Source organism: Scyliorhinus torazame, chromosome 15, assembly GCF_047496885.1.
Source record: "Scyliorhinus torazame isolate Kashiwa2021f chromosome 15, sScyTor2.1, whole genome shotgun sequence".
NCBI classification, from domain to species: domain Eukaryota; kingdom Metazoa; phylum Chordata; class Chondrichthyes; order Carcharhiniformes; family Scyliorhinidae; genus Scyliorhinus; species Scyliorhinus torazame.
In genome coordinates this window covers 160356625-160384398 of record NC_092721.1, presented here as the reverse complement: position 1 = coordinate 160384398, position 27774 = coordinate 160356625, and the positions used below count along the sequence as shown (strand labels likewise).

Below are 27774 nucleotides of genomic sequence, written 5' to 3'. Positions count from 1 at the left end.
CCCAAGAACTAGATCCAGTAATGGTCTGGACACATATTTGTAGAGCAGGTTGTCACGTGGACACTGGGATGATGTGGTTACAAAAGGGGTTGCGTGTGGGAGTTCTCTACTGGTCGCAGGCAGACACACAGAATGCAAGAGCTGCTCAGTATTATCAATAAACATTTATTGTTAATCCTTGATCAGCAGTTATTGCAACCCAGTACTTTTACATGGTGTCAGGAGTTGGCAGAATGGCACAGGGATTGCACCGCATTGACCCGCTTGTGTTTGACGACACGCCACAGAAAACTTGACAAAATTCGAAAAAGAGTGGCCTATCTGCTGTGGTGCCGGCCTATTAGACAAATCTGAGAAGCGTACACTCTCTTAAATTTAGCAGACCATGAAGTGGTCGAGAAATGTGATACTTTTGTATTTCAAATGGAGAAAGAGAAGGAGGTTTCAGAGATACTGCGAAAGAAAGGTTTGAACACATATGCATGCCGGTAAAGAACAATATATTGGATAGACACACGTTGATAGACACACGTTCAATACAACTAACCAAAATTTAATGGATCTATTCAGTGTGCACCACAACTCTTAAAAAAATCCTAGCAAAGAAATGCATGTTTGACTCCCTCACTGAGGAACCCGAGAGAGAATGCATTGTGTGATCCACAGTGATTTTGGCCGCAAACAGCTTTTTTGTGATAAAGATCTAATGCTGGAATCTGCATTTGTATGCTGAACAAGCAGTCAGAAAGTGCAAAGTGCAACATGCTGCTCCAGGCAGCAGGAAATTGACCCATATGCTGCAGGAAATTGGCCCATATGCTGCATCAGAGCCTAACACTCAGGTGGATCTAGTGGCATTAGACAGACAAGCCATCTGCCCGGAAGGTGAGGCCACTGTCCATTATATTCAGGGAAATTTCCAGTTTCATGTTATTGACCAAAACGTCAGGCCACTGTTGAGTCTTCAGGACAGCTTCATACTGAGGTTAATCCACCTTACCCAGACGTACACACTCTGCAGCAACAAGACGCAGAAATGAGAGAATATAAAGACCTAGTCAACTGCAATGACATTGGTAAGCACATGTAATAAATCATGAGGTTAAATAACTCGGTACCACTCACGGGTCTGTGCTCTGAGAAGAGTTCCTCTCGTGATGAAGCAGGAAGTAATCAGTGAGCTGGACTGGATGGCTACACTGGGTGTCATAGCCTTCATAGACAAGGCCACAGAATTTCAGCAGTGCTGGCTGCGGTAAAGAAAGATGGCATTGTCTGGATCTGCAGTGACCCAGTTCACCTAAACGAGCTGCTGCTCAGACCTCATCACCTGATGAAGATGGTTGAACATGTTATTGCTGACATGCCCAATGCCAAAGTTTTCAGCACCTTGGGTGCAGGTTCTGGCAAATCCCATTGGATGAAGAATCCTCAAAATCCACTATATTCATACCTTCAGCAGGAAGATACCATTTCCTCCATATGCCCTATAGGATCTCAACGGCAGTGAGGTCTTCCAATAATACATGGAGCAATTCTTTGTAGGACAACCCTGCAAAATCATCATTAACGACATCCTAGTCTGGTGTCGTACAATACAAAAATGCAATACTCGTCTTTGTTTTGTTTTCTACAGAATCAGGACCATACGGTTTAAGCTCAACCCCACTAAATATAGATTCAGGGTCAACCAGGTTCCCTACATGAGTTACTTGCTCACAGCCAATGGTGCAAAGCCAGATCCAGACCAGACAATGGCTATATGATAGAAGTCCATTCCCAAGGACAAGCATGCTTTGCAGCACTTCCTTAGTATTACAAATTATCTTTCCACATTCATTCTTTGCTACAATGAGGTCACTGGACCTCTTTGTCAGCTCATCCGCCAAGATGTGAAATGGTGTTGGTAGGGGCACAACACTGGTGTGTTAAACAGACCCAAACAGCTAGTCTCAGCCCTTCCGGTGCTACAATACATTGGTGAAGCACCGGTATTTCTATCAGCACTTGCCTCCCAGCATGGACTTTGTGCAGTCTGCATCCAGAATAGCAGACCAATAGCCTTCGCATCAAGGTCTCTCTAACACTGAGGCTTGTTATGCCAAAATCGAGAAGGAACACCTTGCCCTTGGCTTCGTTAGTCAGAAATTTAATGACTTCATATATGGTCATCCCGTAAGTGTTGAAACTGATCATCAGCCACTTATAACTATTCTTAAAAAGCCTCTTCACATTGCGTCTGCACGACTGCAGTGCATGATGCTGAATTTGCAGTGCTACAACCTCAGTGTCATTTACAAAGTGATAAGGAGTTGTACCTTGCTGGTGTCCTCTTCAGAGCCTTCTTATCCACCACTGTCCAAACAGATCATATCATAAGGAGGACATTGACACACAGGTACTTTCATCTCATTGAATTGAGCAATTTAAGGATGTCTCACATGCCCTACAGACAGACCTCACATGCAGGCAGCTCTACAATGTCATTATGAAAGGCTGGCCTGAGTCCGCAAAGAGATTCCACACAAGCTCTGCACATTCCTCTCTGTGAGAGAAGCTGACCGTACAGGCGGACTGACATCGTGTGGCCAGTTATCCCCACCTCTCTGCCGAAGTACAAGACCTATCAACCCCACCAAGGGCGCCCAGAACCGGAAGCAAGCAGAGGCAGAGCAATGGAATCCCTACACTGGCCCTCGATATATGCGGACATGGAGAGAGAAGTATCCAGGTGCGCATCGTGTAATGTGTTCAAGCCAAAGAACCACTGCACCTACATGATGTCCCGGACCGCGCATGGTCTCCCACGGCACCTGATATTTTCGAATAGCACGGAAAACAGCACATGGTCCTTGTCGACTCATACTCTGGTTGGTTTGAAATTTACCTGTCAGACATGAAGAGCGAGATGGTCATAGGCAAGCTCAAGAGACACTTCACCACACACGGCATCCCTTAGAGGATCATGACAGACAAAGCTCACCAGTTCATCTATGGTGAGTTCAGGGACTTTGCACTCACATGGGACTTTGAGCACATTATGAGTAGTCCCCTGTATCCACAGTCCAACAGCAAGGCAGAATGGGCAGTACGCGTAGCCAAGCGCCCTCTTGAGAAATGTGCCTGAGACCACACCCATTTTTATCCTGCATTCCTCGGCCTGTGAAATGTGTCGAGAGAGGGTCTACCCTCATCAGCACAGTGAATCTTCTCCAAGTGCACCAGGACCATGAACCTTGTTGCCAAGGCCCTCTTGCAGCCAAAGGTAGATGCCAACATGAGTGCCGCTCATATGAAGTGGGAACAAAGGGGTAAGAGGTATTATGACTGAAATGCTCGCAGCCTCTTCCATTTAGAACCTGGTCAAACAGTCAGGATCTAGACCACATGCGGTCATAACAAACTGGCGGTAGTATACAGACATGCCCCACGGTTAAACAGCAATCTGGTTGCCTAGGACGGTGCTCATTGTGTACAAAACGACTGCAGGTAACTGAACCAGCAATTCAGGCTCCCTCCACCAGTGGAAATGGAGGTTCTGTCAGAGGCCAACACAGTAAGGCCTGCAGCCACTGGGTCCACCGCAAAGACGCTGATGCCATCCACACTGAGGACATCAACCAAAGGGCATCTCAAGCATAGCCAACTGACACAATTACACACCCAGGGCAACAAGTAAACTAAATACATGGTTCAAGGACTGTGATGAACTAGTCTACAAATGGACTTTGTCTTTATAAACTGGGGGGGGGGGGATAGAAGCGATGGGCTATGCACCAGCCCAATCAGTGTTTTGTCGTGTGAATAGTTATGTGTTGTTAGCCCTGTTCAACTTTATATGTTGTAATTAGTTTACATCTTGCGATTGTTCTCTTACATTGGTTGTCCCAACTTAAACTGGGAAGATGTAGACTGGGTGGCCACGTGGATGCTGGGACGACGCAGTTACAGAAGGGGAAACCTGTCAGGAGCACAGTTCTCCCCTAGGTACGGGCAGACACATAGCATGTAAGAGCTGCTCAGTATTATCTCAGCCTTTACGTTGTTAGTCCCTGGTTGCCAGTTATTGCAACTCAGTACTTACACAATAATGATGCCAAATAAAGATGTTCTCGTAAACACACTTCAGACTTCCCTCCTCTCTGCCCTTTTATTACTGCAGGAGCTGTTGCAAGCAAGCTGAACTTTCATCTGAATAACTTGACTGCCAAAGAAAACTGGCATTTTTAAAGAAAAATTAGGGACAGATTAAATTTCTACTTATCTTTGATAAAGCCAACATGAGACTTTTCTTTGAAGATCACAAAATCACACATTATAAAGTCAAAACAAAACAAGTCGTCAGAAAGCATATATGAACTAAACTTTAACAATTAACATCATGTCCAGACACGTATCAGACATCCACAATTCCTATTTTCTGTCTGGGTGAATGGATAAGTCCTGTGAGTTCCTGCCCGCCTCCGTTTCAGCTCACTTCAGTTTGTTATTTCCTCCTAAAGAAACTCTCGCAAAGCTGCTGAAGTTAAACAGACGACGGTCTAATTGTTGAAACTTTGTACTCGCTCTCAGCCACCTCCACTTCTTGAATGATGGGGAGGTTGCAAACTTGGGCCGTTGCTGAGCAGCTGCTGGAATCAGGTGACAGTGCAGTCCAATGAGCGCTCGCCAGGGGTTGTTTTGTCGATTTCTGTGTGACAGTTCGCGGCCGTCGCTAAGTTACAGAAACCGACCGCGTTCCAATTCCGGTCAACGTTCCAAACACGCTCCAGCAGCAGCCCTCAGATCGACTCACCATATTCCAGCAGGTACGTGGACTTTGTGGTTTTAATACGCCGCTCGCTGTTTTGTTCAATAAAGTTCACATTCTGAGTGAGCACTCAGGAAAATAAGGTGACTCAACTGCATTTAAACTTGTGTAGGGAATAGGCAAAGCAAGCTGAAAACACACGTCCATTGTGGAACAATGAGATGGACTTGTTGCTAAACAGAGCCAGTCGACGCTCATGTTTGAAAGTCACACCAAACTGAGTCTGGTTTCCAAAACCCGGCGAACGCTGATCTTAAAACATAAAAATTAATAACCTGCGCGACTCTATCCAGTCGTGCTTTTTATCTTACAGGTGAATTTTTTTTAAATGTTCCTTTTTTTTTAACTGTGAGCATTGACCTACTATTGTATTCAGGGCCCATGGTGTTAGTGTGTTCAGTACTTGACTAAACGGAATTACAGACTGGTTAGCCTGACATCAGTCTTAGGGAAAATGCTAGCGTCTATTGCAAAGGGTGCAATAACAGGACACTTCGGAAATATCAACCGGATTAGACGAAGTCAACATGGATTTATGAAAGGGAAATCATGTTTGGCAAACCTACTGGAATTTCTCTTGCAGACTTATCTAGTAGACTAGATAAGGGTGAACCAGTGGATGTGGTGTATTTGGATTTTCAGAAAGTTTTTGATAAATTCCCAGATAAAAGATTAGTGTACAAAATGAAAGCACATGGGATTGTGGTAATATATTGTCATGTATTGAGATTTGGCTAGCAGGAAACTGAGAGTAGGAATGAATGGATCATTTTCGAAGTGGCAGGCTCCCTCAGGGATCAGTGTTGGCGACCCACCTTGTCACAAGGTATATCAATGATTTGGATGAGGGAACCAAAAGTAATATTTCCAAGTTTGCTGATGACATGAAATGTGGCCGGAATGTGAATGATGAGAAGAATGTTCAGAGGCTTCAAGGGGCTTTCGACAAGTTGCATGAATAGGTAAATACATGGCAGATGCAGTATAACAGGGATAGTTGTGAAGTACACCTGTCACTGAATGCAAGCATGCAGGTAAAACAAGCTGTTAGGGAGCCAAATGGTATGTTGGCCTTCATTGCAAGACCACTTGAGTACAGGAGAAAGAGTACCTTACTGCAGCTGGATAGGGCACTGGAGTGTTGTGTGCAGTTTTGGTTCCCTTATCTAAGAAAGGATAAAACTTAGCTAGAGGAAGTACAGCAAAGGTTCACCAGAACCATTCTTGGCATGGCAAGATTGCCATGAGGAGAGATTGGGTCAGCTGGCCCTGTATTTACTCAAATTTAGAAGAATGTGAGGGGATCTAATTGAATCGTATAAAATTCTGATAGGGCTGGATAGACTGGATGCAGGGATGTTGTTTCCTCTGGCTGGGGGATCTATATACAGGGGTCACAGTCCCACGATATGGGGTAGGCCATTTCGGACTGAAGTTAGGAGAAACATCTTAATTCAGAGGGTGGTGAATTCTCTGCCACAGAAGGCTCTGGAGGCCAAGTCACTAAATATATCTAAGAAGGAAACAGGTAGATTTCGAGACTCTAAAGATATCAAAGGGTATTGGGAGAGCGTTGGAGTATGGAGCTGAGGATCAGCAATGATCGCCTTGAATTCGGAGCAGGCTCAGAGGGCCAAATGAACTACTCCTGCTCCTATTTTCTATGTTCCCATTTTTCCACTAAATGACATCCTAACCATTGTGCATTCATGTAAAACTGGCAGTATTTAATATAATTAAAGCATCGGAATCAAGTAACCTGTATTCTACAGCAAACATGACATTTGCTCCATGCTTCTGTCTCACCATATTTGCTCAGGTCATAGTACTGAGCTTTCAGTGGTTAAGTTACTGTCATACGTAGTGAATCAGTGAACAAACATGTGTCCAGTATATGAAAATGTCTTATTCTCTGTGAATGCAGAAAGCATTTTAATATTCATGATCAGCCTTATAACTTTTCACTGGCCTGTTACCAATGTCACTGTACACAACGCTTTGAAGGGGGGGGGGGGGGGGGGTTCAGCGATGATACCTCTTAAAACTGAATCGTTAGCATGCCACTAGAGTAGTTTTACATAAGTTGTTTTATTAAGGGTTGAGATGAATTATAGGACTGAGTAATCATTATTAACCATTAAACATGTATTTTTAGGACATAGCAGCAATAAGTAATCAAATGGGATTTAGCATAGCTAACTTGACCAAAAGGACATTACTTCTGACATATGGGGCGGGGTTCTCCAACACGCCGCCGGGTTGGAGAATCGCTTGGGGGCGGCGTGAATCCCGCCCCCGCCGGCCACCGAATTCTCCGGCACCGGAGATTCGGCGGAGGCGGAAATCGCGGATCGCCAACCCCCCCCCCCCGCTGATTCTCCGGCCCGCGATGGGCCGAAGTCCCGCTGGTTCTATGCCAATGCCCCCACGGTGGCCTGGCCCGCGATCGGGGCCCACCGATCCATGGGCGGGCCTGTGCCGTGGGGGCACTCTTTTCCTACGCGCTGACCATCAGCCTCCGCCATGGCTGACGCTTAGGTGACACCCCCCCCCCCCGCACATGCGCAGGGATGACGCTCCCGCGCGTCACCAGGCGGAAATCGCGGATCGCCCCCCCCCCCCGCTGAGTCTCCAGCCTGCGATGGGCCGAAGTCCCGCTGGTACTATGCCCGTCCCGCCGGTGTAAATTGAATTAGGTCCCTTACTGGCGGGACCTGGCGGCGCGGGCGGGCTCCGGGGTCCTGGGGGGGGGGAGGCGCGAGGCGATCTGGCCCCGGGGGGTGCCCCCACGGTGGCCTGGCCCGCGATCGGGACCCACCGATCCATGGGCGGGCCTGTGCCGTGGGGGCACTCTTTTCCTACGCGCTGACCATCAGCCTCCGCCCTGGCCGACGCTTAGGTGACACCCCCCCCCCCTGCACATGTGCGGGGATGACGTCAGCAGCTGCTGACGCTCCCGCGCATGTGCGGACTCGCGGAGGCCGGCGGAGTCCCTTCGGCCCCGGCTGGCGTGGCGCCAAAGGTCTTCTACGCCAGCCGGCGGGGCGCCAACCACTCCAGGGCGGGCCTAGCCCCTAAAGGTGCGGGCCTCGCCCCTAAAGGTGCAGAGGATTCCGCACCTTTGGGGCGGCCCGACACCGGAGTGGTTCACGCCACTCCATGCTGCCAGGACCCCCTGCCCCACCGGGTACGGGAGAATCCCGCCCCTTGTCTTTGTGAAACAATTCAGGGTGCTGGTTCTGTTGTTCTGCTTATCACAAACAGTCAGCAAGCTGCTGGGATTGTACGCAAATGATGAGGATCAGGATGAGGATCAATCATGTGCTGCTTGCGACTCTATTGGGTGAAGTTTAAACACTGCTTGCAATTCTATTGGATAAGTTTAATAGAAGCAGCTTCAGGGATTGGATCACGTTGAACTGGGGTGGGCTATTGATTTTTGAACGTTGTATAATTACTGTGTTCGGGTCTTTGTTCGGCAGAACAGGTCTTGGCCGATATCCAGCCTGTTCTCCGTGTACATGTAACAAGCTTGATTAAATAAGCCATCTATGTCCAGGTTGTTGTGTTTGTTCCTCTCTGTACTGAGCTGAGCCATAGGGAATAACCCCACATGGAAGCTGACTCAATACACAGGTCGTGAAACCGCTCCTACACGCGTATTAATACATTTTTATGGTATCGTCTCAACATATTCTATTTAAATACTAATCAGACAATTACAAAAACATCTGGATTTCTCACACTTTTGTACCCATCTCCATCTACTACTACTTCAGCAAGCGGTCATCAACATATTTCCTCTGATACTGTCTTGGTTTGATGGGCTGTTTAGCACTGGTTCCTGGAGAGCTACATTTTAAGGAATATGATCCATAAGCCCATCATCGTGTCTCATGCTGTGGAATGTGGTTAATTGTTACTCGAGGAGTGAGCACATCTGTACTAGAAACTTAATTGTTCACACTTCGACTAAAATGGTCTTCCTCAGCATCCATCTATATTCAACTTCTAAAAGTAGGTAGCATTAATATAAACTCCCACTGGCAATGAATCCTTGCAAGAATGAAACTTCACTTCACTCACTCACTCCAGGTAAGCATGAATTACAGAAAAAGTAAATCTCTGTCCACCTGCACCTTAATGCAGAACTATAAAAACTTCCGCCAGATCATTCGCAATTGCAATTTATGTAGAGACAATAGCCCAACTTTTACAGGAAAGCATCCAGCCACTTATAACATCAACTAATTAACTTACTACCAGCGGACACAGAAACCTAACGGCCATGTCATCCTGCATGTGAAATGAATTTGCCTCTTTTCGCTGGCTGAGTTAACTGTAGGATTTGGACAAGGTTCTTTCTTAATAATAGTAGCCATGATGTGGAGATGCCGGCGTTGGACTGGGGTGAGATCAGTAAGAAGTCTTACAATACCAGGTTAAAGTCCAACAGGTTTGTTTCGATGTCACTAGCTTTCGGATCGCTGCTCCTTCCTCAGATGAATGAAGAGGTATGTTCCAGAAACATATATATAGACAGATTCAAAGATGCCAGACAATGCTTGGAATACGAGCATTAACAGGTGATTAAATCTTTACAGATACAGAGATGGGGTAACCCCAGGTTAAAGAGGTGTGAATTGTGTCAAGCCAGGATAGTTGGTAGGATTTCGCAGGCCAGATGGTGGGGGATGAATGTAATGCGACATGAATCCCAGGTCCCGGTTGAGGCCGCACTCATGTGTGCGGAATTTGGCTATAAGTTTCTGCTCGGCGATTCTGCGTTGTCGGGCGTCCTGAAGGCTGCCTTGGAGAACGCTTACCCGGAGATCAGAGGCTGAATGCCCTTGACTGCTGAAGTGTTCCTCGACTGGAAGGGAACATTCCTGCCTGGTAATTGTTGCGCGATGTCCGTTCATTCGTTGTCGCAGCGTCTGCATGGTCTCGCCAATGTACCACGCTTCGGGACATCCTTTCCTGCAGCGTATGAGGTAGACAACGTTGGCCGAGTCGCACGAGTATGTACCGCGTACCTGGTGGGTGGTGTTCTCACTTGTAATGGTGGTATCCATGTCGATGATCTGGCACGTCTTGCAGAGATTGCCATGGCAGGGTTGTGTGGTGTCGTGGTCACTGTTCTGAAGGCTGGGTAGTTTGCTGCAAACAATGGTTTGTTTGAGGTTGCGCGGTTGTTTGAAGGCAAGTAGTGGGGGTATGGGGATGACCTTGGCAAGATGTTCATTTTCATCGATGACGTGTTGAAGGCTGTGAAGAGGATGTTGTAGTTTCTCCGCTCCGGGAAAGTACTGGACGACGAAGGGTATTCTGTCGGTTGTGTCCCAAATTTGTCTTCTGAGGAGGTCGGTGCGTTTTTTTGCTGTCGTGCGTTGGAACTGTCGATTGATGAGTCGAGCGCCATATCCCGTTCGTACGAGGGCATCTTTCAACGTCTGTAGATGTCTGTTACGCTCCTCCTCGCCTGAGCAGATCCTGTGTATACGGAGAGCTTGTCCATAGGGGATGGTTTCTTTAATGTGTTTAGGGAGGAAGCTGGAGAAGTGGAGCATCGTGAGGTTATCCGTGGGTTTGCGGTAAAGCAAAGTGCTGAGGTGACCGTCCTTGATGGAGACGAGTGTGTCCAAGAATGCAACTGATTTTGGAGAGTAGTCCATGGTGAGCCTGATGGTTGGATGGAACTTATTGATGTCATCGTGTAGTCGTTTCAGTGATTCTTCGCCGTGGGTCGAAAGGAAAAAAATGTCATTGATGTATCTGGTGTATAACGTCGGTTGAAGGTCCTGTGCGGTGAGTAGGTCTTGTTCAAACTCGTGCATGAAGATGTTGGCGTATTGGGGTGCGAATTTGGTCCCCATGGCTTTTCCATGCGTCTGCCTTGTTTTGGTCATGTGCTGACAGATTTGATGTAGAGCCAGCTAAAAAGGAATGAGGACCCGGTGAAAGGGAACCGGGCCCTGTGTATGTATGATGCTGTTGCTGAAATAAAGGACTTTTAAGAAGCTCGTGAGACTCCCCTGGCTTTATCAAACTGGCGACGATGATGAATTGGAGCTGTTGGCGTGCTGCTTGTTCGGCTGAGCTACCTACCCGGAATTTGTTTTTTACATGTGGACTACGGTACAGAGTTTTCGTTTTGTTGTGTTTTTTCTTTCGGAGCCTGTGATGTCATGGAAGGCGAATGCCGGGTTGGGTTTTGCTGCCGGCTTGTGAGTGTCTGCTGGATGGAGCCTGACGTGTCTGGCAGTACAGGAAGCGGTATCTTCTGAGTGACTTCTGTCTCTGTCTGCCATTGTTTTGTGATGCTGACAGTGGTCCACCGGGGAGTTCGTTCTCGAGTTTCCGCCGCCCTTTTGGAACGTCATTCTGGTCGTGACTGTAGAGGTACTGTAAGAATGTCAGGGCGACAGCTCCCTGGGCATTTTGGTAGGTGCTTTAATTTTAGGTAAACTTTAGAGTGCCTGATTTTTTTTTTTTAATTAAGGGCTTTTGGGAGTTACGGGACGTTGTCCGATGTTTCCCCCCCCACCTGTTCCCTCTGTGGCTGGAAGGCATGCCATGCCGATTGGGCCTTGGCTTGATGGGTCTGGTGCCGTGGCGCATGCCATCCCCGGGTTTGGCTGTTGGCAGCTTCGCCCCCTGTGTGACAGGTGAGGGTGTTGGGCCAGATGTAATGCTTGGTGGAGTACCCGCCGGCCCGTCCTGCTTCCGCGTTCGGTGGTTGTGGTAAACCACTGTATTGTATTGTATTGTTACATGCCTGGGCTTGTCCCGGCTGACTCCTGTGGCTCCTCCCCTCGGGCTCATGTGTAAAGGTGGCTGGTCTCCACCTCTGAGCCAGTTCAGGATCAGAGGCCAGGAGGCTTTCTGTTTAGTGCATTAAAGCTTCAGTTACATTGGCCACTCGTCGTGTGTTCATTGATGGCATCTCAATTTGATACACTAAACATCTAAATGAATTCATCACTTAAGCCTGATCGCCTGGAGCTGGACCCACAGGCAGCCGACGCCACTGCAACTTTCGAGCATTGGCTAAGCTGCTTCGAAGCGTACCTCGGATCCTTCACCGAAGACTTCACCGAACTCCAAAAAAAGCAGATCCTCCATGCACGGCTGAGCCCGCAAGTCTTTCTTCTCATCAGGGACGCCACCTCATATACGGAGGCGATAATGCTGCTGAAGGGACATTATGCTAAGTCTGTGAACGAGGTGTACGCTAGGCACCTTCTTGCCACGAGATGACAACGCCCTGGGGAGTCACCAGCAGAATTCCTGTGTGCCTTGTGGGTACTCTGCCGGAGCTGTGGCGGTATCGGCTACCCAACACGCGGAGCTATTGATCAGGGACGCTTATGTCGCGGGCATGAACTCGAGCTACGTCCGCCAGCGATTGCTAGAAGGGGGTACACTCGGCCTCCCAGAGACAGTGCGGCTTTCCAGAACATGGAGGCCTACACCTCCGACCGCGCGGCACCCTTGTGGACCTCGTGGGTGCCATCATCAACCGACCCGGGTGCGGCGCAAGCCTGTGTCGCGCAGCAGCCCGCCAACGCCGGAAGGCCCAAGTGCTACTTTTGCGGCCAGGGTAATCATCCCAGACAACGTTGCCCTGCACGGAACGCGACTTGCAACAGGTGTGGGAGGAAGAGCCACTTTGCGAAAGCCTGCCAGGCCCGATCTCTCCCTAAAGCTTCTAGGCCCAGCAGCGCTGCCTGCTGCCTGTCGGGGCCGCCCCCAGCTGCCGCGCCACCCACCATGTGCGACCCGTGGGTGCTGCCATCTTTAATGCCATTTTGTACTTCACCCGCCACGCGCGACCCATGGGGGCCGCCATCTTGGGACCACTCCGCAGCCTCCCGGGAGCCCTGCTCACCCGGTCATACGCTGGCCGCCGCTACCTCCGACCGGCCTACCCATCACCTTCCGAAGCTCGCCTCCATCACGCTCGACCAGTCCCGGCCTCATCACCTCACAAAATCGACGATGACTGTCCGGATCAACGGGCACGAGACGGCCTGCCTTTTCGACTCCGGGAGCACAGACTGCTTCATACATCCAGATACGGTAAGGCGCTGCTCCCTCCCAATCTTACCCACGACCCAGAAAATCTCCCTGGTTTCCAGATCACATGCAGTAGAAATCCGGGGGTACTGTGTCGCGACCCTTACTGTACAAGGCGTAGAGTACACTAACTTCAAACTCTACTTCCTTCCCAATCTCTGCGCTGCCCTATTACTGGAGCTCGACTTCCAGTGCCACCTCCAAAGCCTTACTTTAAAAGTTCGGCGGACCCCTGCCCCCCTCACCGTCTGTAGTCTTGTGACCCTTAAGGTCGCCCCACCCTCGCTCTTCGCTAACCTCACCCCGGACTGTAACCCTGTCGCTCCAAGCAGCAGGCGATACTGTGCCCGGGATAGGACCTTTATCAGGTCGGAGGTCCAGCGACTCCTATGAGAGGGGATCATTGAGTCTAGTACCAGCTCCTGGAGAGCCCAAGTGGTGGTCGTCAAGACTGGGGAGAAGCACCGGATGGTCATCGACTACAGTCAAACCATCAACCGGTACACGCAGCTCGATGCGTACCCCTCCCCCGCATATCTGACATGGTCAATCAGATTGCACAGTATCGAGTCTTCTCCACAGTTGACTTGAAGTCCGCGTACCACCAGCTCCCTATCCGCCCAGAGGACCACCAATGCACTGCCTTCGAGGCAGATGGCCGCCTCTACCACTTCCTCAGGGTTCCCTTCGGCGTCACCCATGGGGTCTCGGTCTTCCAACGGGAAATGGACCGAATGGTTGACCAGTACAGGCTGCGGGTCACTTCCCCGTATTTAGATAATGTCACCATCTACGGCTATGACCAGCAGGACCATGACGAAAACCTCCGGCACTTCCTCCACACTGCCAAACTCCTGAACCTCACTTACAATAAGGAAAAATGCGTTTTCCGCACGACCCGCCTAGCCATCCTTGACTACGTTGTGGAAAACGGAGTCCTAGGCCCGACCCCGACTGCATGCGCTCCCTCCTGGAACTCCCCCTCCCGCACTGCCCCAAGGCCCTGAAGAGATGCCTGGGGTTATGCCCAATTATGCGGACAAGGCCCGTCTGCTTATTAAATCCACCGTTTTTCCCCTGACGGCTGAGGCCCGACTGGCCTTCAACCGCATCAAGGCAGATATTGCCAAAGCCGCGATGCACGCTGTGGACGAGTCCATTCCTTTCCAGGTGGAGAGGGATGCGTCGGACTTTGCGCTGGCCGCTAACCTCAACCAGGCGGGCAGGCCCGTGGCTTTCTTCTCCCGTACCCTCCATGCCTCCGAAATTCGACACACCTCCATCGAAAAGGAAGCCCAAGCCATTGTGGAAGCTGTGTGACATTGGAGGCATTACCTGGCCGGCAGGCGATTCACTCTCCTCACTGACCAACGGTCGGTTGCCTTCATGTTCAATAACACACAGTGGGGCAAGATCAAGAATGACAAGATTCTGAGGTGGAGGATCGAGCTCTCCACCTACAACTACGATATCTTGTATCGACCTGGGAAGCTCAATGAGCCCCCAGATGCCCTATGAAATGAAATGAAAATCGCTTATTGTCACAAGTAGGCTTCAAGTGAAGTTACTGCGAAAAGCCCCTAGTCGCCACATTCCGGCGCCTGTTCGGGGAGGCTGTTACGGGAATCGAACCGTGCTGCTGACCTGCCTTGGTCTGCTTTCAAAGCCAGCGATTTAGCCATGTGCAAAACAGCCCCTATCCCACGGTACATGTGCCAGCGCACAAGTTGATTGACTCCAGGCCCTCCACAATGACCTCTGTCGCCCGGGGGTCACCCGTTATTTTCACTTTATCAAGGCTCGCAACCTGCCTTACTCCATCGAGGAGGTAAGGACCGTGACCAGGGACTGCCAGGTCTGCGCGGAGTGCAAACCGCACTTCTATCGGCCAGACAGAGCGCACCTGGTAAAGGCCTCTCGCCCCTTTGAGCGCCTCAGCATCGATTTCAAAGGACCCCTCCCCTCCACTGATCGTAACATTCCTCAACATTTTTGACGAGCACTCAAGATTCCCCTTTTCCACCCCATGCCCTGACATGACCTCTGCCACCGTCATCAAGGCCCTGCACAGTCTTTTCACCTTGTTCGGGTTCCCCACCTACATCCATAGCGATCGGGGTTCCTCCTTCATGAACGACGAGTTGCGTCAGTTCCTGCTCAGCAAGGGCATCGTCTCCGGCAGGATGACCAGCTACAACCCCCGGGGCAATGGACAGGTGAAGAGGGAGAACGCGATGGTCTGGAAGGCCGTCCTCCTGGCCCTACGGTTGAAAAGTCTCCCAGTCTCCCGCTGGCAGGAGGTGCTCTCCATTGCGCTCCACTCCATCCGGTCACTCCTGTGTACTGCCACCAATGAGCGTATGTTTGCCTTCCCCAGGAAGTCCACCTCCGGGGTCTCGCTCCCATCCTAGCTGACAGTCCCAGGGCCCGTCCTCCTCTGGAAGCATGCGAGGAGCCATCAATCAGATCCCCTCGTCGAGAAGGTCCTGCTCCTCCATGCCAATCCACAATATGCCTACGTGGCACATCAGGACGGGCAACAGGACACAGTCTCCCTTCAGGGATTTGGCACCTGCAGGTTCCCCAGCGACCATCACCACCACCCCCGACCCTACACCATCTTCCCCAACCTCTACCCACCTACCTCAAGAACTGGCACCCGCAGGCCCACCGGCGGCCATCACCACCACCCCCGCCCATACACCGCCCCCCCCTCCACCGACTCAACAACTGGGTGAAGAAGAGGACAACACGCTCCAGGGCGCGCAGGTCTCGACACCGGTGCCCACACCACAGCCGGGACTGAGGCGATCACGGCGGAAGGTCAAGGCCCCCGACAGACTTGATCTTTAAGCCCACTTCACCCCCACTGGACTCTTTTTTTTTTAAACAGGGGGTGAATGTGGTAAACCACGTATTGTCTTGTATTGTATTGTTACATGCCTGGGCTTGTCCCTGCTGACTCTGCCCTGGCTCCCCTCGGGCTCATGTATAAAGGTGGCTGGTCTCCGCCTCTGATCCAGTTCGGGATCAGAGGCCAGGAGGCTTTCTGTTTAGTGTATTAAAGCCTCAGTTACGTTCACCACTCGTCGTGTGCCGATTGATGGCATATCAGTGGCGCTTTATCCGAACCAATCTGTTTTGTTTGCGGGGGGTGTATTGTCTGCCCACTGACGGGTTTGCACCCGTTTGGTCCTCTCCTATCCTCTCCTCAAAGGTCGTTCTTGCGAAGGGTTTTGGACTTTGAGGGAGGAGGTGCATAATAACCTGTAGTAACCTGCACAGGACTCATCCAGCTGGGGATGATTGTTTCCTGTGCTCAATTGGAGTGAGTTAACCCAGCACTAGCATAAAAGGCCGGCAGCTGTAGAGCCAGCTAAAAAAAGGGAATGAGGACCCGGTGAAAGGTAACCGGGCCCTGTGCATGTATGATGCTGTTGCTGAAATAAAGGACTTTTAAGAAGCTCATGGGACTCCCCTGGCTTTATCAAAGCCACTGATTCAGTCCCAGTGTCAGCACTTAGTCTCGGAAACAGAGAATCCCACTGACTGAGTCTGTCTGTCTGTTCAGAAACCACAAAGTCACCTTACTTTCCACAAACTATTTTGAGAGTGTATAGTGTCCATTATTCCAAGTTGCTTACTTTTTAAAAGTACAGTGTCCAATGTCCAATTGGGTAACAATGTCCAAGGGGCTGGTTTAGCACTGGGCTAAATCGCTGGCTTTGAAAGCAGACCAAGGCAGACCAACAGCACGGTTCAATTCCTGTACCAGCCTCCCCGAACAGGTGCCGGAATGTGGCGACTAGGGGCTTTTCACAGTAACTTCATTTGAAGCCTACTTGTGACAATAAGCGATTTTCATTTCATTTTTCATTTCAATTATTTTACTGACACAATGTAGTCATCACAATTCCCTTTTCATTGATGGTCCCAGCATCCGCATTCCAGCTGAGCAGAGGTTGGACTGTCTTGCAGCCTCTGCTTTTTTCTTCACTTGTGACGCTGTGAATGACCAGTGAAAACTCATGTCCCAACCTAGCTGATATCACTGAAGTGTGAGTATCTGAGTGGCTGCTTGCTCTGCCTGAGTCCTGTGATGATCTCCGCTGAGTATCATCATTATCCAGCTGACCTGTGGGACCCTTGCAGGCCCCCATCCATCTGTTCAACACATGCCATTGCTCTCACTCTTGGTTTCACTGGCAGGCTTCTTCCTCTTGTTAGTAGGGCGCCCGAAGGGGCCCTTGCAGCCACCCAATCATACCCAGGCAAGCTTACTTAAAGCAACGTGCTGCCTTATCCTTCGATTCTATCACTTCCTTGTGCTCTGCTCAACTCCAGAATCCATCCAATTTCAAGCTCGCGTTGTCTGCTTAAACATTCAAGTTGAAATTGACGCAAATCGTTGGTAGCAGCTGGAAACCTGTAAATAATGGCTGGGATTTTCACAGGGAGACGGGAATTGGGACTGAGTGCGAGTCATGTTTTCTGTCTCTGGGCTACTCGGGAGTATGATTTTGCAATCCCTAATATAATTGGCCTGGAGGTGGGACTTCCTTAATAGGCAATAGCGAAACAAATGGGTTTCTCAACAACAATTTTGTTGCCAGCATTAGATTTTTAATTCCAGATTTTTCTTATTGAATTCAAATTTCACCATCTGCCATGGTGGGATTCGAACCCGGATCCTCAGAGCATTACCCTGGGTGTCTGGATTACTAGTCCAGCGACAATAACACTATGCCACCACCTCCCATATGTTGTGTGGAAACTGAGGTGGCACTTTTGGCCAGACCACTCAGCCATTTTGTTTGGTGGGCAGCACAGTGGTTAGCACAGTTCCTTCACAGCTCCAGGGTCCCAGGTTCGATTCCTGGCTTGGGTCACTGCCTGTGCAGAGTCTACACGTTCTCCCCGTGCCTGTATGAGTTTCCTCCGGGTGCTCCGGTTTCCTTTCACAATACAAAGATGTGCAGGTTAGGAGGATTGGCTATGCTAAATTGCCCTTCGTGTCCAAAAAAAGGTTAGGTGAAATTACTGGGTTACGGGGATAGGGTGGCGGTGTGGGCTTAGGTTGGGTGCTCTTTCCAAGGGCCAGTGCAGACTCGATAGGCACTATCGAATGGCCTCGTTCTGCACTGTAAAAATTCTATGGTTCTATGATTGTCCTGCCTGCATATTGTCCCGTTTTGGGATGGGAAAATTCTGGCCGACGTGCTAATTCAGTGACTGGATTAAAAAGCCACTGACAGACGCACTGCACTTACCTCTGGGTTTCCAACATGTTACCAAACATCCCTGCCAGCCCACATCCCATTCCCACTTACAATTCAGCTGAAAATGGGAGAGTCGAAAGTTGAAGTTAGTGGTTGTGTGAGGGATGAGATCAGTTTGTGGACAGGGTGTCCTCAGCATGACTTGTGGATGAACCAATGTTTAGAATCAGAGATAGTTGGCCTAGACATGTGAGCCCAGGAGATGTTTATGGAGCAGAGTATCAGTGGATCCAATGATAAAGGTTGTTCAGAGGTGAGGGGACTGAGAGTTCACCATGAGCGAGTATTGGATGAAGCTGCTAGATTTGTTTCCTTCTTCTACTGGTGGCATTTTATTTCTTGGAGCTATTGCAAATTCCATTCCCTCTACCCGTGCAGATAGGATCCAGGAATGGAATGGTCAATATATTTGATGAAGATAAGCTTATTTATCTCAGGTTGCTGTGGATACTTCCTTTTCCGTCCTTGATCAGATTAAGTTCCTGGTGGTCGTCTGGATTAGGGTCTTGTCAGCTTTTTAGTCTCACATTATGTAAGTGTTGAATGGGTGAGCCCATCTCCTTTATTTATGTTCTCTGTGTTCTTTATCCTCGATCTGCCTTCCCCTCCAGGACATTAAAGTACTGTAACCAACTAATTTCCGTTTCAGAAAAACTGTTGAATTACCTCTTCGGTCCTGTGATTTCTATTTTTAAAAAATGGTTTCTACAACTTCTGTTAAGAAAGCAAAGCGCTGGTTAAATTCTGGGATATGATTCTGAGAAATGGGCGTCAGCAGGTTAGGCAACACTCCTGGAATTACAGACAATTAATGCTCTTACTGTTCACAAGACTTAGTGGGTGTTATTTAATGGAACCTGCTGCATCAGGGTGATCGTGGGCAGACTGGTGAATTGGGCGGGAGTACATACATTCGATTCCTGGTGTGGGGAAAATTGCCTCCAATTAAGCTGGGGGTAGGAAGGCCCTATGCAGGAATCCTGCCTACCAGTGGCAGGATGGTATTAGGCTCATTAGCGAGCCAATTGACAACAAATTATCCCTGATCCCACTGCAATCCCTGTGACTCGGGGATTAAATGGGAGCTGCACAGCTCACCAGCCACTCCCAAAGGTTCCCCAGCAAAGCATTTGTCTGCAACACCTAGAATGGGGAAGTGGAGGGTTCCCTCATTGTCAGGCACTCCAAGGGGCATCGCATTAGGAAGGGTGGCTATCACGCCCTCACCTTTGGCCTGGGGACCCTCGTTGATCCTGGATGTCTTACTGACCCAATGCCAGTGACTGCCACATTGATGCAGACAGCAATGAGGAATTCCCAGGTTCTAATTGGCTGGCAGCTCTCAGCAGTTGAGCTTTCTAGTCCTGGGAGCTGGGTCCTGACGAAGGCCCGATGGTAGCCAGTTAACTGCCTGACGAGCACTTGGCACTTAATTCCACAGGCCTCCCCCACTGAACTGACCGGTTCCTCTCCACTAGTTATCCAACCAGTGGGCGAGACCCCCGTCGGCCCATTAAATCTCAGCCAGTGAGATGTCACAGTTTCAACATGGCAAATTTTATGTACCGAAAACATTCATATTTTAGTGAGTTGTGATCATTTCAGCAATCTAATTTCAGCTCATTGTACCTCTCTCTAAAAATATCCTTTGAACTGGAAGAGTATTTCTCCAGCTTGCTTTTAAAAAAATAAATTTAGGGTATCCAATTAATTTTTTCCAATTAAGGGGTAATTCAGTGTGGCCAATCCACCTAATCTGCACATCTTTGCATTGTGGGGGCGAAACCCACGCAAACACGGGGAGAATGTGCAAACTCCACATGGACAGTGACCCAGAGCCGGGATCGAACCTGGGACCTTGGCGCCGTGAGGCAGCAGCACTAACCACTGCGCCACCGTGCTGCCCTATCCTGCTTGCTTTTTGACACTTATCTCCCAAGCAGCTTTCAAGAACCAGGAAAAGACTTGAACGAATTGAATGTAATCTGTTCAAATTTTAACATATGTTGTGCTTATTACATAAATCGTGAGTTATGCCAAACTTTGATTTAGCTTCCTTTGTTCTTCATGCACTTTTAACGGAGTTCTTTTTCCCAAGAATGAGGGGATAATAGGGAATTGTGTTTATTAATTTATGGGCAATTATTACCCGTTCTTAATTGCCCTAGAGAAGGTGGTGGTGAACTGCCTTCTTGAACCTCTGCAGCCCATGTGGTGTAGGTACATCCACAGTGCTGTTAGGATGGGAGTTCCAGGAATCCTACCCAGTGATAATGAAGGAACAGTGATATATTTCCAAGTCAGGATGGTGAGGGCTTGGCGGAGACTCTCCAGGTGGCCGTGTTCCCAAGTGTGTGCTGCCCTTGTCCTTCTAGATGGTAAAGGCTGTGGGTTTGTAAGGTGTTGTCGAAGAATCCTTGGCGAGTTGCTGCAGGACATCTTGTGGATGGTACACACGGCTGCTACTGTGCATCGGTGCTAGAGGGAGTGGTGTTGAAGTTGATAAATGGAATGCCAATCAAGCTGGTTGCATGTCCTGGATAGTGTCCTGGGCTAGAGTGCAGTCAATTCCAGCCCCACTTGAACTGGAGCCCAACACAGGTGAAATAAGATTTTATTTAAAATACCTGAGGTCCTTGATTGAGTCCAATAATCTGCAGTCACCAGGTTTGTAACTTTAACACGAGTAACCTTTTATTAGGCGCATTATTATAATTAAATGGACTGAAAATGTAACTGACTACTAATACCCCTTTCCCAACCTCCTTTTCTCAATACCCCTACTCTCTATATACACACACAGTCAAACAACACAGATGGAAAATGGTGGTGGAAAGGGAAAGGAAATATTGATAAAAATAAATGGATAAAGACCTTTGCATGGGGTGATTAACAGTTAATGCCTTTCTGTAGTTCATCTTTCGTATTAATACTTCTTCCTTCCAGGCTTGAGATGGTTTTCTCTGGCAAGGTTGCCCACCTCTGCAGACTCAGCGTCATTTCAGGTTCACAGGAACGGAAGTGCCGGGCGCACCCACTGCTTTCAGAACAATAAAGCAGTTATTTTGCTTCAGTAAACAGGAGAGAGACAGAGATAGAATTGCTTTCACTTCCACAGTCTAAACTCTTTTACCCAGTTCTCTCAGAAAACATCACACAGGAACCCATCGCTGGCAGTTGTCAAGCAGAACACTGTCCCTGGACGACCCACTGATTGTCAGCCAACCAATCGATCTGACTCCCTCCAAACCTGGTTCCTAAGATCCACTCAGTGCCGAGGAATCTGACTTCTCCATTCTAAAAACAAAACCTGGGAACACAGTGTCCTGACAAACAGATTGCCTCAACTTTGAGCCTTCTGCTTTAAAGCACATTCCGAGTGTGGGTCCATGGACCAAAATAATAAAATAACATGAAAGAAATGGAGACAAAGGAAATAAACAGGAAGGACTTTTTAATACCACCCACCCCCCCCCTTAGAGGGATGAAGTGTCTTTGCAAGGATATTTCATCAGCTGGGGCGGGATTCTCCGACCCCCCTCCGGGTCAGAGAATCGCCGGGGAGCGGCGTGAAACCTGCCCCCGCTGGCCGCCGAATTCTCCGGCACCGGAAATTTGGCGGGGGCGAGAATCGCGCTGTGCTGGTCGGCAGGCACCCCCCCGCCGATTCTCCGGCCCGCGATGGGCCGAAGTCCCGCTGCTGTAATGCCGATCCCGCCGGCGTGAATCAAGCCACCTACCTACCGGCGGGATTGGCGGCACGGGCGGGCTCCGGGGTCCTGGGGGGGAGGCGCGGAGCGATCTGGCCCCGGGGGGTGCCCCCACGGTGGCCTGGCCCGCGATCTGGGCCCACCGCGATGGCCGACGCGGACGTGACCCCCCTGCGCATGCGCGGGGGTGACGTCAGCAGCCGCTGACGCTCCCGCGCATGCGCGGACTTCAGCCGGCCGGCAAAGTCCCTTCGGCCCCGGCTGGCGTGGCACCAAAGGCCTTTCCCGCCGGCCGGCGGTGCGCCAACCACTCCGGTGTGGGCCTAGCCCCGCAAGGTGAGGGCATGGCCCCTAAAGGTGCGGAGAAAGGTGCGGGTAGGGGAGAATCCCGGCCAAGGTCTGTGACACAAATCATAAAACATACATCCATTCATCCTTCCTTTCCCACTATGTAAGTTCCCCTAATTCTTATATCTGCCACTTATCAACACTTAAACTTGTGACAGTGCATCTGCAATAATATTGTCCTTTCTCGGAATATGCACAATTTGTATGGTGAAAGATTGCAAAACTGCAACAGAACGATCTTGCGTTCTGAGTTTTAAATTTTTCCACAAATACAAAGGGATTATTGTCAGTATAGAGTTGGCTTTGATTATTATCATGCTGGACATAAACTTTAAAATTCTGAAGGGCTAGTAGCAATGCTAAGGTTTCCTTCTCACTGGTGGAGTATTTTCTTTAGCACAGATTTAGTTTCTTTGCAAAGTATCTCATTGGCCACTCAGTTTCTGACTCGTCATCCTGTAGTAACACTGCCCCCTCCCTCAGGTCGCTGGCACTGTGGCCATTTTAAAGGGTTTAGAAAAATCAAGGGAGGCCAACACTGGTTCTCTCACCATCTGGCCCTCAAAAGCTGTTTGGCATTCTGTGGACCATACCAATTTTTGCTTGTTTCTGCAGTACATTTGTCAAAAGTACTGTCAAAAGTACTGAAGTTCTGTACAAATTTCCTATAGTGCCCGCACATGCCTAGGAACTTCTTAATCTCCCGTTTTGTTTCGGGAACGGGGAAATCTAGTAACACCCTTACCATGGCTGTTCTGGGTACCAATCGTCCTGTCCCACAACATGTCCTAGGTAGGCCACTTTTGCTTTGGCAAACTTGTTTTTGGCCAAATGGAGGACTAAATTGGCCAACTGTGGTAGTTTAAATAACTTCCTTACGTACTCCTTCCATGTGTCACTGTAAACTACCACGTCATCCAAATAGACTACGCAGTTAGGCACCCGAGCCACTATTTGATGTTTAAGCCATTGAAATATAGCTGCCGCGTTTTTAAATCCGCACGATATCACTTTACACTAATGTAATCCCCCTGGAGTCACAAAGGCAGATATCTCTTTATCCCTGAGCATTAAAGGAACAAATTGATTTTCGAAAGGCACGAGGCACTGCCTATCCTCTCGATGCAGTCTTCCAACCTGGGAATCAGATTCAAATCTGTTTTGGTGATGGCATTGATCTTCAGGTAGTCTATATGTAACTGGGTTGCCCCGCCTGGCTTATGGACTAACACAACCAGCTACTCTTGCTCGGCACAATTAAATGATTCTCCAACATGCATTGGATTTCCGCTTCTAGCTGAACTAGTTTCTGTGGCTTCAGTCTTTATGTATGCTGTTTTATCAGGTTGGTAGTGACCCAACACAGGCAGGGGATCAGCTCACTTGGTGTGTGAGAGCCAGTGACTCAGGAGGTTCAGTCTTGCATTACAGGTCACTGCTGATATCTGCACCTTTCCAGTGGATCAGGCGGATGTGCATTACCAGTGGCCTATCACAGGAGGACCAGCACTCACTCCAAGGTCTCTACCTCTTTCTGGAAGTAATGAATGCGGATTTATGTATAATTTATGTATAATTTGCAGATTTGCGTATAAGAAGGAAGGATGACATTAGGCCACAAAGTGGATAGTGGTAATTTCACTGAACTAGTTATCGAGGAGCGCAGGTGAATTCTCTGGGATACGGGTTCAAATCCCACCATGGCAGCTCGTGAAATTTAAATTTAATAAATTAATTCTGGAATTGAAAAGCTAGTTTCGGAGAGGGTGACCTTGCAACCATTATTGTTTGTCGTAAAAATCCATGGTTCACTTCTTTTTGGGAAGGAAATCTGCCACCCTTACCTAGCCTGGCTGACAAGTGACTCCAGACCCACAGCAATGTGGCCAAATAAACCACTCAGTTTAAGGGTAATTAGGGATGGGAAACAAATGCAGACCTTGCCAGCGATGCCCTCATCTTATGAAAGAGTTTTAAGTAAATATTTGTGGAGGGTGACTGTGGGTCGGGGGTATGAGAGGGCAATAGGATGGAGATGAGGGTGAGTGAGTATTGGCTGCCCACATGGGGAAGTGTGGAGGGGCTAGAGAGGAAGGAATGAATGAAGCTGCGTTGTGTGTTGGGCTGAGGAGTGCTACCTAAGGGACTGCTGAGAAAGTCACTCTGAGGCGGAATGCTCCCAACCAGCCCACAGCAGGTTTGGAGGTGGCCAGGCAAGGTGAATCTGTTGGGAGCCAAAAAGTCTGCCGGTGTAAAATCCCATTGCAATTCTCCCAATGACGGGTTAATGGCAGATCACTCTACCCATTGGCAGATGGCATGAACAAACTCCATTTGCATCTCATGAATGTTGATCAAAACTGCTGTCCACCACATCCTGTCAGCCCTTTCAATCTTGCGTCATGCCAGCAGGAATTTCTCAGTTCTCCAGAGCCTCCAGGGTGAGTAAAACAACTCTTTGACATAGTTCTGCGCTGCTCCTGATGCGCTGTCCACCATTCTGTCGGGGCAGACTGAATTCTGCTGAGCTGGTCTTCATGGACTTGACCATGCTGCTGGACCCACGGACCCTTCTGTGTCACCAAGTCAGATCAGTACTGCGCCTGGGATTGGGGAGTACAGAGATCTCCTTCCCCCTGCTGGCGCACACCACTGTCTATCTGGACATCACCATTCTGCGGGACCCAGCAAAGGCCCGAAGTTCGATTGGAGGGGGGGGGGTGGGGTGCGAGGTGAGGCCTGGAGGGTGAGGAGGGGTGTGACTTAACAAAGACAAGGGGGGAAATGTGGACGGATGACTGTGCATGGTGGGTGGGGAGGGTGAGGGCTCACAATGGTACGCAGTGAGGCAAGGAGGTGAATGAAGAAGATGAAAAATGAAAGGCAGAGGGAAGACCGAGACAAAGGAAACTGGACCTCAACAAGCCTGTATGAAAAACTCCAAAACCAAGGGGTTAAAGGGAAACCACACCGTTTACTGGAATGCATGAAGATTCCAGATGTATCTGGCAGTGCTTGAAGCAGGCAAACTAAAAAATTACCCATTTCCAGTTTCTGGTTATGTACGTACGCTTGGTGTGTGTGAAAGATATTTAAATGAGAAGTACGTTAGAATAATTACGGATAGTCCTTTCTTCCGAACTGCCTTTCTCTGATTTCAAGTTGCTGGAGCTGAGTGTTTAATTCTGGAAATTATTCCTTTATAGTGTGACTTTGTGTCCCCTGCTGCTGCCTCAATTAAAAAGAATTACAGAAAACTTCCAGGTAATGTTCATGGATGCCATGAGAACAGAAGATCACAAGACTCGTGACTAAAAGGTCTCAAGGGTAAATTGAATGATGGCCTATTATTCTGATATCTTTGTGGAAAATAAGTTCCACAAATCATGTAATGAGTGCACTGGCCTGGAAACCTAGGTGTGCAGAGTGGGCCATGCGCTGCACACACCTGTGGGCATTAACCCAGGCAAGAGAGAACATTTGTGCTGCCTGCTAATTATCATCAATCAGATGTGCAATCCGAACTACCCACTCTTCATATTGGCTACATGTCATTTGCAGGCAAGTACAAGGAATGGACCTCTCTGGAATCACTTAAAAAGTGCTGGGTGCATGTCAACTGTGATTTATCCAAATGGCTCCTTGACCTACAGATTGTGCAACTGGTCAGGCTCCTGGGGGAACGTAGGCGGTGGATCATGTCGGATGGTTCCCTGAGCAGACTGTCAAGATTCATCCAGCAGAACGCCTCATCACCAGAGCTTTCAAACAAGCATCAAGACCTAGTTTGCCTGGTGGTGAGCAGGGCATTCCCAGTCAGATCCTTCATGCACTCCCAAAGTCTCAGTGGCACCACACGCTGTCCTCGAAGCAGCTGCGGGGGGGATAAGACAGTTGCACACCTCTTTGTGGAATGTGCCTTTGCACAGAAGGTCTGGAGGGAGGTTCAGTGGTATATGTCGAGGTATATCCCGAACATCTCTTGTGACGCAGGCCGCAGGGCGCTGTGCTCTCCGGGCTGTTCCCATGGACACACACCGAGACAAACACCAATTGCTGCTGGAGGATCATCAACACGGTAAAAGATGCTCTTTGGGATGCCTGAAACATATTAATCTTCCAGTGCAAAGAATTGTCCACAACTGAGTGGTGCAGAACAAACACATACAGCACACATGGAAGCACAGTGGTTAGCACAGTTGCCTCACAGCTCCAGGGTCCCAGGTTCGATTCCCGGCTTGGGTCACTGTCTGTGCGGAGTCTGCACGTTCTCCCCGTGTCTGCGTGGGTTTCCTCTGGGTGCTCCATTTTCCTCCCACAATCCAAAGATGTGCAGGTTAGGTAGATTGGCCAGACTAAATTGTCCTTCATGTCCAAAAAGGTGGGGTGAGGTTACTGGGTTACAGGGATAGGGTGAAGGTGTGGACTTGGGTAGGGTGCTGTTTCCAAGGGCTAGTGCAAACTCGATGGGCCAAATGGCCTCCTTCTGCACTGTAAATTCTATGATTCCAAGGTCCAGGACTTTGTGCACGAGAACGTCATTTAACGGGACTTGACCTTTTTTGGCCTCAGCGATGAATGCTTCGTCAAGGTCACGTGGGGCATGATTTTTATCCTTTGATTCCCCTTCAGACACCACACCATGGCCTTTAGACACCCAACTGCACCCAGCTTAACTCTTACGGGGTCCTCGAGCCTCCCCCCCTCACCCCACCTCTTAAGAGCAAGGCACCCCAGGCCCGATTCCTTGCAAGTGTAACCTGGAACCATGGGCACTTTAGCACTGCTAGCCTGGCACCCTGGCACTGCCTCTGCCAGTCTGACTGTGCCACACAGGCACCCTGGCAGTGCCAGGGTGGCACTGCCAGGGTGGCACCGCCAAGGTTCTAGGCTGGCAGTGACGAAGCGCCCGCGTGTCAGCGAGGGCGCGAGGGTACCACCCTGCCCAGAGTCTGACCGCCCAGCGGTCTCTAAAGGCCTGGGAGATCCCCCACCCCAGGTGCCATTACGCTGGTCCACGTTTGTCTGGACCTGTGCTAAATAGGCCATGCACAGGCGAGGTCTCCCAGGCGAGCCTACTGGCTTATTTAAATATGTATATATGGATCTTGCCCAGCGAGAGCGAGATCCAGGTATCGATGTCTCGCAAGATTTTGTTAAATCCCACAAGGCGTTTCGAGAGACCCGAATCTCACGAATGGCCTCATTGCATCACCAAGTCCGGCGTGATGAGGCCCATAAACACGCCCCTTTTTATTCATCATCACTACAGGAGCAGTGGCCCCCTGCCAGCAAGGATAGTACAGCTCTTTCTTTATTGCACTTTCTCTGCAAAAGCATTGTTGCAAGCAGCATCTGGCAACCTTTTAAATTATTTTGAAAAAAAGCTTCAGTTGACATTTGTGTATTCTCGTGATTGTATTGGCATTAATGCTTTGGCAAACAGGGCAAAGCACTTCCAAAGGTTATGCAGTTGCATTTAGCGCACAAAGAAATGCATAGTACAATAGGGTTGGAGTTACTACCGGTTTGACAGAAGCTTTTGAAA

The 27774-nt window shown here is 49.3% G+C and overlaps 1 protein-coding gene across 1 annotated transcript in view; it reads left to right on the top strand.

Annotated features, from left to right (window-relative positions):
* The first annotated feature begins 4661 nt into the window (after positions 1-4661).
* The window catches only part of trmt9b (tRNA methyltransferase 9B), a 57968-nt gene continuing 34855 nt past the window's right edge, over positions 4662-27774 (top strand). The window contains exon 1 of the mRNA XM_072477014.1: positions 4662-4808. The gene's annotated coding sequence lies outside the window, so the exon portion shown is untranslated. The remainder of the gene's footprint in view (positions 4809-27774) is intronic.